The sequence below is a fragment of the Mustela lutreola genome, chromosome 12 (assembly GCF_030435805.1).
Source record: "Mustela lutreola isolate mMusLut2 chromosome 12, mMusLut2.pri, whole genome shotgun sequence".
NCBI lineage: Eukaryota > Metazoa > Chordata > Mammalia > Carnivora > Mustelidae > Mustela > Mustela lutreola.
Genome location: NC_081301.1, coordinates 48,338,158 through 48,351,334, shown reverse-complemented (window position 1 = coordinate 48,351,334; position 13,177 = coordinate 48,338,158). Strand labels below are relative to the sequence as shown.

At 42.8% G+C, this 13,177-nt stretch overlaps 1 protein-coding gene across 2 annotated transcripts in view; it reads left to right on the top strand.

Annotated features, from left to right (window-relative positions):
• Positions 1–201: 201 nt before the first annotated feature.
• The window catches only part of FOCAD (focadhesin), a 314,072-nt gene continuing 301,096 nt past the window's right edge, over positions 202–13,177 (top strand). The window contains exon 1 of one of the 2 annotated variants that reach the window (XM_059143295.1): positions 202–265. The gene's annotated coding sequence lies outside the window, so the exon portion shown is untranslated. The remainder of the gene's footprint in view (positions 266–13,177) is intronic. The other variant, XM_059143296.1, reaches the window with a different exon arrangement.

Sequence of the window (13,177 nt, the reverse complement as noted above, 5' to 3'; positions counted from 1 at the left end):
GCGCCTCTCTTCCTGCCCCCGGGTCCCTGCAGAGAAGCGCTCAGCAGTGCACGCCACCCTCTAGCCGCAGTGCGCGGCCTTGGCCTTGGCCGTGCGCGCGCGCGAAAGCAGAGAGGGGCGGGCCGAAGCCGGAGGAGGCGGGGCACGCGCTTGCAGTCTGCAGTTCATTGGTTCTATCACCGTAGTCTCCGCCCCAGGCGTTCGAGACGGCGGGGCGGGCCACGTCAGGCAGCCGGCGCGGGGCTGAGCTTGTGGCAGAAGGGAGGTAAGCGATGAGGGGTGGCAGGCGGCGAGCTGGGGGCCGCTGTCCCCTGCTTAGAGGCCGCTGGATCGCATTCGCCTGTGGCCTGTCTCAGCTTGACGTGGAGGGCGGCTGAGGCCCTGCGGACCTAGGGCTGTGCTGGGAAAGCGGGAAGGGGAGCATGTGGTGGCAGGGCCGCGCTGTGGCGTGGGTGGCCAGGAAGGGGATAGGTCTTGCTCTTTGCCCGCGTCCTGTGTGTCTGGGCTCTGAACTCTCCTGCAGGACGAGGCCTTCTGCGTAGGACCGCTCCGCGATGCCGGGTGGGGCCGGCTCCCGTGCCTGCGGTGGGGCTCAGTGGAATCTTGACTCGGAAACGGATCAGCGCGATCCTTGCATATTAACCTGCTGCAGGTTGCAGTTCCTCCACTCTTCCCTGACCCGTTCCCTAGTTAAAAGGAGTGCAGGAGATTCCGGGCCGGTTTCTGGCTGGCTGGGGAGACCGTCTTATCTCCAGTGACTCACTCAGATCTTGTCCCCATGAATGCAAAGGCTTATGGGTGAGCAGGGCCTGTTTTCAGACTTCTCGATTCTCTGGCTCTATCCTCCCTTGCGGGAATTACCTGACAAAAATGGCATCTGTGTATGAATGTATGTTTTGATACACCTGCAACAGCTCTGCAGAGATTTGCAGAGACCTGGTTGTTATATTTCACATAGGAGTTGTTTGTTGCACCGTGAGTTTTAATTTCGGCTGTGGCATCATGATCCTCCAGTTTAGCTCCTGAAATTGGAGCTTCTAAAATCAGTGAAGTCATCCTATCAGGTATCATGCAATCATTCATTCATCCGTTCAACAAACTTTTTGGATGAATTCCTTGATGGTCAGGGTCTTAGGTCAGAAACTAAAAAGGACATTCCCTGCTTTTTCTCTCATTTTATCTGCCAGTTTTATTGTCTAGATTTGAGATGTAATTTTGTTGTTGTTAGTGATGGTTCAATTTCAGGTTCCAGATTTAGGTACAGAAGCTTATGATTCTATATCATAATATAGAGCTGTTCTGAGACCTCATTCGGTTTTTCTTACTCTCACCTCTAGTAAGCTTCAGACCATGATGACTAGAGGTTTTGTAATTCTGCTAACTAAGCGTACAATGAAAGACCCCAGGTCTCAGGTGCCTATCTGTAAAGTGAAGGAATAGGATTAGAAGTATTCCGTAACTTTTAGATATTCAAGAAGAGGGAGGGCAATTGGCACGTTTACTGAACTGGGTTAACAGTTGGGAAGTGACCGTTTTAAAAACACAATGTGTATTATGATTATACGTTTTAATCTTTCTGAATCTGTCTACATGTCTCTTTGACTAGCAAGCAAGTGCAAATTTACAATTTTGATTTACATTCAGTTCCTGCATACAAAGCACTATGACTCATCTAAATTTGGAAATGTAATAATCCAAACCGTTTTAGTGTTATGTTTAAAGGTATGATGTAAAAACTATTGGGGGCACTTGGGTGGCTCAGTTTGTTAAGCGTCCCGCCGTTGGTTTGGCTCAGGTCATCGTGCTCTGGGGGGAGCCTGTTTGAGATTCTCTCCCCCTTCCATTGCCCCCCTCCCCCCCACGTGTGCTCATGGTCTCTTGCTCTTTCTACAAGAAATAAATCTTTAAAAAATTGGGTAAGTATACAATTTTCAAAGTATTTTGAGTTGCAATGGTAGGTTAGTGGTAGCCAAAACCTCTGCCTTGGTTATCATGCTTATACTTTGGTAAAATGTTAGGTAGTTACCATCACCTGGCTAATACCTATCAATATCATGTCTATGTTAGCATTTATTTTATCAAGCTAAAATTTACTGGATTTCAGTTGACTTGCTACTTCCACTTGAGAAAGTGGAATACTCATGGTTATTGATAACCATAAGTAAATCATTAGTTTGAGAATGAAAATGTCCATAGAGATATACTAATAACTTTTCTTTTCTTTCTTTCTTTTTTTTTTTTTTAAGATTTTATTTATTTATGTGAAAGAGAGAGAGCCAGCAGGAGCAGGGGGAGGGGCAGTGGTTATTCGATAAGGACTCACTGCTGGGCGTGAGCTGGATCGCAAGACCCTGAGATCAGGGTTTGAACTGAAGTCAGATGTTTAACTATCTGAGCTACCCAGGCACCCAGTAACAATAGTTTTTCACTTGCTGTTTGGTTGATGGGACTTGCAAATAAATTGTTTGGCCTTCCTGCGGGTGTAAAATAATTTCTAAAATACTTCTGAGGCATAATATTCATAGACTTGTGATAGTTTTTGGATGTTACCCACAAACCATTATGTGAATTGTTTATGTCACAATTAGGGGTTTGGAAAGTTTAAGGAAATACAGCTTTTCAAAATTTTTCTTTTGCTGTACCTTTCTAGTTCCAGAGATGGACCAGATCGAGATGGGAAGATTGAATAGAAATGCAAAAATTGAGGGAAAAAATCCAAGAGGAGGCTTTTTTTTTTAAAATTGGAGGAGAAAAAACACAATGAAAAATACAATTATAACTATATTTAGAAGAAAAGTAAGGAACTAATAGTGTCAGGATTATTGGTAGGTCTATAGCACAACTTGATTTTTTTTTAATTGAAGTATAATTGGTGTACAGTATCCCTATTAGATTCAGGGGCATATCATAGTGATTTGATATTTTTATACGTTATAAAATCCCTATAAGTCTAGTTATCATCTGTCACCATTGAAAATTCTTACAATCTTATTTGCTATATTCCCTAGGCTTTACTTTACATTCCCATGACTTAACTGATTATGTATCTGGAAGTTTGTACCTCTTAATCCCTTTCACCTATATTGTGTGCCTTTCAGATACTACCCCTCTGGTAACTAACTGTTTACTGTATCTGTGACTTTGTTTCTGTTTTGTTTGTCTTGTTTTTCGGATTCCACCTATAGGTGAAATCATATAGTGTCTTTCTCTGTCTGACTTATTTCACTTAGCAAAATACCCTCTAGGTTCGTCCATGTCGCAGATGGCAAGGTTTCTTTCTTTTTTACGGCTGACTAGTATTCCTACGTGTGTGTATCTGTGTAAATGTACCACATTCTGTTTATCCATTCATCTATCAATGGACATCTATTAATGGTTCTTAAAAAAAGAAACCCAGTGTGATAATTTAAACTTCGATCACATTACATGTGGGTAATACATTTTTTTTTTTAGGAGATGAGAAATCTATATTGTGTGTGTATGTACATGAATATATGTTTTTAACTTGTATTTAAGTAATCTCTATAGCCAACGTGGGGCAGGAACTCATGACCCTGAGATCAAGTTGCATGCTTCTCCGACTGAGCTGGCCAGGAACCCCTATACTGGATATATTTTTAAGAAGTACTACAGCTCTAGAGATGAGTAGTATAATAAAATATGGTATAGTTACGTAAGTATAAGTCTGTGATTCATAATTCATGATAAATTGGATCGAGGTAGTGTATACTTTTTTTTCCCAATATTTTATTTGTTTATTTGAGAGAGAGGGCAGAGAGAGAGTACCAGTGAGCACAAGCAGGGGGAGTGACAGAGGGAGAGGGAGAAGCAGGCTCTTCATTGAATAAGGAGCCCAACACGGGGCTCGATCCCAGGATCCTGAGATCACAACCCAAGCTGAAGGCAGATGCTTAACCAACTGAGCCACCCAGATGCCCCACTCTGTATACTATCTCCACATGATAGGAAACAAGATTTGCTAAGCTTATGGGACAAAGGATGTTTATTGGTTTTTCTCCCATTTAAATTATTTGAAACAAACTTTGAAGCAATGGGAAAGATCCCATCTATTTTCTTTCTTTTTTTAAAAGATTTTATTTATTTATTTGACAGATCACAAGTAGGCAGAGAGGCAGGCAGAGAAAGAGGAGGAAGCAGGCTCCCTGCCGGGCAGAGAGCCAAATGTGGGGCTTGATCCCAGGACCCTGGGATCATGACCTGAGCTGAAGGCAGAGGCTTTAACCCACTGAGCCACCCAGGCGCCCCGGTCCCATCTATTTTCAAACAACAGATTGAACATTGTTGTTTTTATAACTTGGGTCCCCAAGGCACTCCTGGCTTCATAATTTTTTATCCTATTTCAAGTCACATTGGCAGTAATAACATTGCATTTCTGATTTTGAAATTTTGTTAAATTTATATTTGCTTTAGTTCAGTTAGAATTATTTTAGTTTTCATATTTGAAGATGTTTAAAAGCTTTGATATTAAATACCATACAGTTTTCCATTGTTCATGAAGAGAAAACTTTAGGCCCAAGGAATTTGAAAATACAAGCTGCATAGATAGTCAGTTATTATTATTATTTATTTAGAGATTTATCTTTTCATTTGCCTGGGGAACCAATGAAGCAGTCCACCCAGGCTTCTAAATTGGAGATTTCAGTGCATTAAACTGTATCTTTATTTTGTATTTTGGTCAAACAAATGACTGTATGCTAATTTGGCTGATAAGCATGTTGAACAAATGTTAAAATTGTGGATGTTGTAACTGTAGTTTTAAGTTTTCTGGCTGCCAGCGTGTACTTTTGTCTCTTTAAAAATCTTTTTCCTTTGGCTTAGCTGCTCTCAGAATTTAAAAAAAAAAAAGAAAGATTTTATTTATTTATTTGAGAGAGAGAGGGAGAGACAGCAAGTGCCCACAGGAAGCGGGGAGGGGCAGAGGGAGAGGGAGAAGCAGACTCCCGCTGAGCAGGGAGCCGGCTGCAGGGCTCCATCCCAGGACCCTGTGATCACAACCTGCGCCTAAGACAGATGCTTAATTGAGCCACTCAGGTGCCCTAACTTTCAGAATTTACTGTAAATTTTACTCTATTTAACCATCATTGAACAGGTTGGTTTAGGTAATGAAACCATTAGGTTTTAGTATATATTAGGACACAGGGAGGGAGTGGAGGAAACTTTGTATTAAAATTTGAATTCTAGAAACCTATAAGTAAATTGAATTTTAAGAGTCATAGATATTAAATACTGTATGTATTTTATTTTATATTTTTCATTCGATAAAGAGTATCTGCTCTGGTCCAGGCCCTAACTTTCCTTTGAGGAAGTTACACTATTGAATGGAAGCCCCGGAGAAGGCCAAAATACAAAGAAATAAATTATTATAGTTAGATGCATGCTTCGAGTACTGTGGGGACAGAGGAGAACTGTATGTGTGTCAGATTTCAGGGAATTCAGAGAAGGCTTTTTGTTGGAGTGTTTGCTTGAAAGGAATTTTGAGAGCAAGTAGAAGTTAGCTGGTGAGGATGGAGGATAAGGCATTCTAGGCACAAGAAAGCCATGAGGCTAAATCAACAGATGTGAGACAAAACAGATTCTTAATGTATTAAGGGGAAGACAGAGAGATGAGGTTGAATATGTAAACAAAGGGCCCACAATGAAAGGCCCTCTTTCTTCTGTGTTAAAGGTTTTGAACTTGACCCTTGAGGCTGTGGTGATCTATGGGTAAGAGATTTTAAGTTGAAGATCAGTTTCATGTGGCAAGGTGAGGAATGAATTGTGGTGGAGTGAGGCCTGCTTGATAAAGCTCCAAATTAGCAGTGGGACTTGAGAGAATAGGATGGATCCAAGAAAATGTCAAGATGATGAAACTGGTGTCCAGTTTGATATGTGGGTTGAGGAAAAGGTGGAGTCAAGATGCTTCCCAACTTTATGACTTCCCACAATAGGAATCCCATCTGGGTTAGCAGGTGACTAAGATCAGTCTTGGATATGCCTTTGGGTCACACAGTTGGTACTATTCCGTGGGTAACTAACCGCACTGCTCTGGTGATGAGAACAGGATTTTTTTTTTTAAGTTTATTTATTTATTTATTTATTTATTTTAGAGAGCATGTGAGATAAAGGGTTGGGAGTTGGGAGAGAGGAAGAGGGGGAGAGAGAATCTTGAGCGGATCCTGGAGCCTGACTTGGGGCTTGATCCCATGACCCTAAGATTGTGACCTGAGCTGAAATCAAGAGTCCCGTGCTTAACCAGCTGAGCAACTGAAGCACCCGGAGGAGAGGATTTTTATGCAGTATAGAGATTAGGATGCTCTTAGCACTGTAGGTGATAGTTGGAACAGGGTGTATATGGCTATAGATAACCTAAGAGAGTTTCTAGAATAAGAAAGAATAAAACAGGGATGCCTGGGTGGCTCAGTCAGTTAAATGACTGCCTTTGGCTCAGGTCCTGGGATGGAGTCCCATGTATGGCCCTCCGCTCAGCAGAGAGCCTGCTTCTTCTTTTCCCTCTGCCTGCCTCTCTCTCTCTCTCTCTCTCTCTCTGTGTGTGTGTCAAATAAATAAATAAATAGATAAGATCTTAAAAGACAAAAAGCAAGAGAAACTCTGGGAAGCACCATCACGTAAGGAAGATGGTCCAGTGAAAAAGAATGAGAGGGAACAGCCTAATGGACATTGGAGCTCTAGAAGACAAGGAGGTGGGGAATTTTAGGGGAGAATGGTGAACTGTTTAACACCATGGAGAATTGAAGAGAGAGCTCACTAGAGGTTTTAGGAAGGTCTACCAGATAGGCAAGAATCATTAGTTTAGGGGTGCCTGGGTGGCTCAGTCGGTTAAGCATCTGACTCTTGATTTCCACTCAGGTCCTGGGATAAAGCCCCATTTGGGTTCTGTGCTTAGAAGAAGGGAGTCTGCTGGAGGATTCTCTTGCTTTTCCTCTGCCCCTCCCCCATCCAAGCTCGCTCTCTCATAAATAAATCTTAACAAAAATTATCATTGGTTTGTAATTTTACTAGCTTGTTTAATTGTGTGACTTTCTTTAGCAAAAGTCAGTAGATCCAAAGATTTTAAATAGTTGGAATGATCCAGTATTTGGATTTTGTTAAGTACTTTGAGCTCAAAGGATTAGCAAGACAATGGTTGAAGTGATGGAATGTGAGGTTTGGACTGAATGGAGGTTGGGGACCAAGCAGGAGGAGGCTGAAAGAGTGAAAGAAAGTAATTGGTACTGGGGTTCTTGGCTGGCCCAGTCAGAAGAGCATGCAACTCTTGATATCAGGGTCATGAGTTCAAGCTCCATGTTGGGTGTAGAGATTACTAAAAAGATAAATAAATTGAAAAAAAAATTGGTTCAAGAGATTAGAAGTCTGGGCAAAGTAAATACATAAGTGTATGTAGGCATAAGGGAGATAGCTGTTTGAATATTCTGGATTCAAAGAAGAAGATTGGAGTTTAAAGTTTTAAGGTGCTAATGGAATGTAGGGTTTACCCATGGATGTAGATTGCTAAAATGGAGGCAACAAGGATATATTCAAGAGCAGTGAGACTGGTGTGTTGGATGAATCACTCACCTTGGACATGGACCTCAGAAGATCTTGGTACCCAGAGCAGAGAGGTAGACAATGGTTTCTGAGGTTTTAGATCATGGATAGTAGTCATCAGTATATATGGGAGATAAAGATACTTGGGTGGTATGCCCTCAGAAGTATGAGGGTAAATGGTAAAGAAATGTTCTTCTGGGCACTGGAGCTTGGAAGGATGATTGACTTTCATTGAAGTGGCCACCAAAGAAGTAGAGTATAGTTTTCATTAGGTCTAACACGTAGGGGGACACCTAATGAAGACGCTGAGCATCTAATAAGAAAGTTTGGTGATCATGGTATCAGAGTGCAAGAGGTGAGGACTGGTTAGTGTTTACTGAAGAGGAAGGCAGATGAGGAAGAGGTTAGACTTGGGTGTGAGCAAGGCTGAAGCGTATGAAAATTTTAGAGTTACAGATAGTTTGCATGTTGGGGTGCCTGGGTGGCTCAGTGGGTTAAAGCCTCTGCCTTCTGCTCAGATCATGATCTCAGGGTCCTGGGATTGAGCCCCGCATCGGGCTCTTTGCTCAGCGGTGAGCCTGCTTCCCCCTCCCTCTTTCTCTCTGTCTGCCTCTCTGTCTACTTGTAATCTCTGTCTGTCAAATAAATAAATTAAATCTTAAAAAAAAAATAGTTTGCATGTCAAGTTCAGCTGAAGCTTGTCAGCTTTCACCCATCAAATTGTACTAGTTTCTGTTTAGTAGGACAGCAGATAGAGTTCTCTTTTTTTTTTTTTTAAGATTTTATTTATTTATTTCACAGACAGAGATCACAAGTCAGACAGAGATCACAAGTAGGCAGAGAGGCAGGCAGAGAGCCCGATGGGGGCTTGATCCCAGGACCCTGGAATCATGACCCGAGCAGAAGGCAGAGGCTTAACCCATTGAGCCACCCAGGTGCCCCTAGAGTTCTCTTTTAAATTTAAGAATAAAAACCTGTCACCATTGAATGTTTGTTATTTGTCAGAGGAGAGGCAATGGCCTTTTTGCTTTTTGGACTTCTTTTTGAACTTTGGACTTCCAAAATACTTTTCATCACATGGGCTGGCTCTCATGTATTATTAGTGGTAGGTGGGCATACCTGTATTTTCTGTGGTTTCCCTCCTATTATTTTAGGACTTAGAGTCACATTGAAGAGGCTCTCTTTCTCTCTCTCTCTCTCTTTTTTTTTTAATACTTTATTTATGGGGCACCTGGGTGGCTCAGTTGATTAAGCGACTGCCTTCGGCTCAGGTCATGATCCCGGAGTCCTGGGATCAAGTCCCACATTGGGCTCCCCACTCCATGGGGAGTCTGCTTCTCCCTCTGACCTTCTCCCCTCTCATGCTCTCTCTTTCTCTTTCTCTCTCCCTCTCTCTATCAAATAAATAAATAAATAAATCTTAAAAAAAAAAAAACTTTATTTCTTTGACAGAGACACTGTGAGAGAGGGAACACAAACAGGGGGAGTGGGAGAGGGAGAAGCAGGCTTCCCTCCGAGGGATGCTGATGTGGGATTTGATCCCAAGACCCTGGGATCATGACCTGAGCCGTAGGCAGAGGCTTAATGACTGAGCCCCCCACTCCCCACTACTGAGTCTCTTTGTTTCAAGGACAGCTCCTCACTCATGCATAATAAAATCATATTCCTTTCACCTACTCAAGGCTTTGGCTCCAGTAGCTCTCCTGCAAGATTGCATTTCCTTATTACTAGATTATTCCCTTCAGTATGTAAACATGTGCTTATTTCTCCTATCTTAAAATAATTACCTTTTGGGGCACCTCGGTGGCTCCATTGTTAAGCGTCTGCCTATGGCTCAGGTCATGATCCTAGCATCCTGGGATCGAGCCCTGCATTGGGTTCCCTGCTCAGGGGGAAGCCTGCTTCTCCCTCTCCCACTTCCTCCTGCTTATGTTCTCTCTCTCACTGTGTCTCTCTCTGTCAAATAAATAAATAAAATCTTAAAATTTTTTTTTAAAAATAATTACCTTTTGATGGGGGTGCCTGAGTGGCTAGGTTGATCAAGTGTCTGAGTCTTGACCTCAGCTCAGATCTTAGTCTCAGGGCCATGAGTTCAAGTCCCACATTGGGCTCCATGCTGGGTGTAGAGCCTACTAATAGTAATTAGCTTTTGAAGCCCCTTGCTGGCTCAGAACGTAAAGCATACAGCTCTTGATCTTGGGGTTATAAGTTTGAGTCCCACGTTGGATGTAGAGATTATTTAAAAATAAAATCTTTAAGGGTGCCTGGGTGGCTCAGTGGGTTAAGCCTCTGCTTTCGGCTCGGGTCATGATCCCAGGGTCCTGGGATCAAGCCCCACATCGAGCTCTCTGCTCAGCAGGGAGCCTGCTCCTCCCTTTCTCTCTGCCTGCCTCCCTGCCTACTTGTGATCACTGTCAAATAAATAAATAAAATCTTAAAAAAAATATTTAAAGGTTTGGGAGGCTTACTCAGAGGAGAATGTGACTTTTTATTTTTAAAAAAAATTTTTAAATATTTATTTATTTATTTTTAGATTTATTTATTTATTTGTCAGAGAGATAAAGAGGTACAGGCAGGCAGAATGGCAGGTAGGGGCAGAGGGAGAAGCAGGTTCCCTGCGGAGCAAGGAGCCCTTTGTGGGATTCGATCCCAAAACCCCGAGATCATGACCTGAGCCGAAGGCAGCTTAACTGACTGAGCCACCCAGGAATCCCCCCCTTTTTTTTCTTTCTTTCTTTCTTAATTTTTTTTTTTTTTTTTTTAAGATTTTAGTTACCCGTTTGTTAGAAAGAGAGAGAGAGGGAGGGAGCTCATAAGCAGGGGGAAATGGCAGGCTGAGGTAGTAACAGGCTCCTCACTGAGCAGGAAGCCCTATGTGGAACTTGATGTCAGGACGGTGGAATTCAATCCCAGGACTGGGATTGCGACCCAAGCTGAAGGCAGATGCCTAACCCACTGACTCACCCAGGCATCCATGAGCATGTGACTTTTGATCTCAGAGTCGTGAGTTTGAATCTTCTTGGGTTTAGAGATTACTTAAATAAAAACTTAAAAGTATAAAATCTTTAAAAACAAAATTTCCTGTCTTTACGCCATATCCTCCTTATGACACTGCACAATTTCTGTTTTCCACTTTGTGGCAAAGCTTATACTCATGTGTCCAGTGATTTTCTTCTCATTCTTCCTCAGACCCTCTCTACTTGGCTTCCCTCACCACTCCGAAAAAATGTACTCTTCTTAAAGTGACTAATGACTTTGATCATGCAGAATCCAAAGGTCTGGTTTTCAATCCTCATCTCTTACCTGGCCAATCAGCATTTCCACCCCAATTTTCTTGAGATATAATTGACCCATGACATTGTGAAAGTTTAAGCTATGCAATGTGTTGATTTCATACATTTGTAAATTGCAGAATCGTTAGCACCATGACTAGATGCCTCCTTTAACCTGTCATATAGTTACCATTTTCTGTCAGCATTTTTGGAAACTGTTGATCGTGTTCTGCTTCTTGAAACACTTTCTTCCCGTATTTCTCAAAGGTGCCACAATTCCTAGTCTTTCTTTTACCTGACTGCCCCCTTTCAGGTCCCTCACTGGTTTTTTTTCTTACCTCTCTGACCTCTTAACGTTAAGAGTGCTGCTGGGCTCGGTCATTAGACCTCACAGTCCCTCAATCATATCTTAAATCAGTCTTAAAATACTGGTAATACTCTGTTAGCTGCTCAATTTATATTTTTAGCCTGGGCCTTGTCCTTTGAAATCCAGACTCTGCGTATCTGGATACCTACTCTGCATTTCTATTTGGATGATCAGTAGAAATCTCAAACTTAGCTCCTGAGATCTGCCCTGTACCTGCTTCATCTGTGGACTTTCTCACCTCAGTTCATGGAAACTCCTTCATTTCTATGACTTTTCCCTTTCACAATCCTCACATAAACTATTAGGAAAGCCTGTTGACTGTACCTTCAGAATGTCTAGAATCTGAGTACTTCTCACCTGCTGCTCTCAGTCTCTGTGTGTGAGGTTTTAATAGCCTCTATATTGGTTAGCTGTTATGACCCGCCTTCAAAATCTAGTGTGGTAAAGCCACTATCATTTTTTAGCTTATGATTCTGGGGTTGGCAATTTGGGTTGGGTTTGAGGTGGGGGAGGGGACACTTCTTTTGTTAGTCTCACCTGGGGTCGCTCATGTAGCAAATGGGGACTAGGTTTGGAGGCTTTGTCTGGGATGGCGCGTCTCTGCTGCATGGGCTTCCAGCAAGCAGCCCCTGCTGCTTGTGGGGCTCGATCCCAGGACCCTGAGATCATGACCTGAGCCGAAGGCAGAGGCTTAACCCACTGAGCCACCCAGACACCCCTGCCCCATGCTTCTTAACATGGTGGTCTAATGGAGGAAACAAGAAAGCAAGAGGAAGCAGCATGGCGTTGGGACTAAAAGCCCACAACGTCACTTCCTCTGCTGCTGATTAAAGCAGTCACAAGGAAGCCCAGATTCAGGGGATGGAGAAATAGATGACTTGATTATGAGGGGAGCAGTGAAGTCACTTTGTAAAGAAATGTGCACACAGGGATTGGGAAGAATGTGGGGGCATTTTTTGCAATCTACTGTAGTCCTCTAATTGCTCTATTCTCTCTTTGCCCCTGAAATACTGTCAGCAGAATACCCAAAGTGATTATTTTTAAAACATACATAAAGATTTCTCCTCTTGGGATGCTTGGGTGGCTCAGTCAGTTAAGTGTGTGCCTTCGGCTCAGGCGATGATTCCAGGGTCCTGGAATGGAGTCCTGTTTTGGGCTCCTCGCTCTTCAGGGAGCCTGCTTCTCCTCCCTCTGCCTGGTGCTCCCCCTGCTGTGCTCATGCTCTCTCTCTGACTCCCCCACCCCAAAATCGATTTCTCCTCTCATCACTTTTCCAGAAACCTCTAATGGCTTACCAAAGTAAAAGACAAAGTCTTTGCAGTGGTCTTTGAGGGCTTCCGCCATCTGACTCCTTTGTTGCTTCCCTAACTTCATTTCCAGCTACTCTGCCCCCAGTCAGTAAACCTTCTCTATTAGCCTCATTGCTGTTCCCCAGACCTTAAGGATACATTTTCCCATGGTGATTTTTGTACTGCTGCTCCTTCTGCCTGGAATCCTTTTCTTAGAGATGGGACTCCTTTACTTCAGTTAAATCTTTGCTTATGTGTGAGCTTCTCACTGGCCCTTTTTGTAAAATTAGAACCCCTTTCTATCTGTCCCCCTTTCCTGCTTTACTTTTGTGTATAGACCTTATCTTATAAGATGCTATATCATTACTGTTTTCCTTATTTTTGTTTTGCCTCTGTTAGGAATGTAATCCCTTATAAAGGTAGGGGCTTTTGTTTTTTATTTTTAATTATTATTTTTTTTAATTTTAGAGAGAGGATAAAGAGAGGGAGAGAGAGTGCATGGGGTGGAGGAGGGAGAGGGAGAATCAGACTCCCCACTGAGCAGGGAGCCCAATGTGGGGCTTGATCCCAGGACCCCAGGATCATGACCTGAGCTGAAGGCAGATGCTTAACCAACTAAGCCACCTGGGTGCCCCAAGGCAGGGACGTTTGTATCTCCAGTACTTAGGACAGCATCTGACACAAGGTAGCATCTAGTAAATATT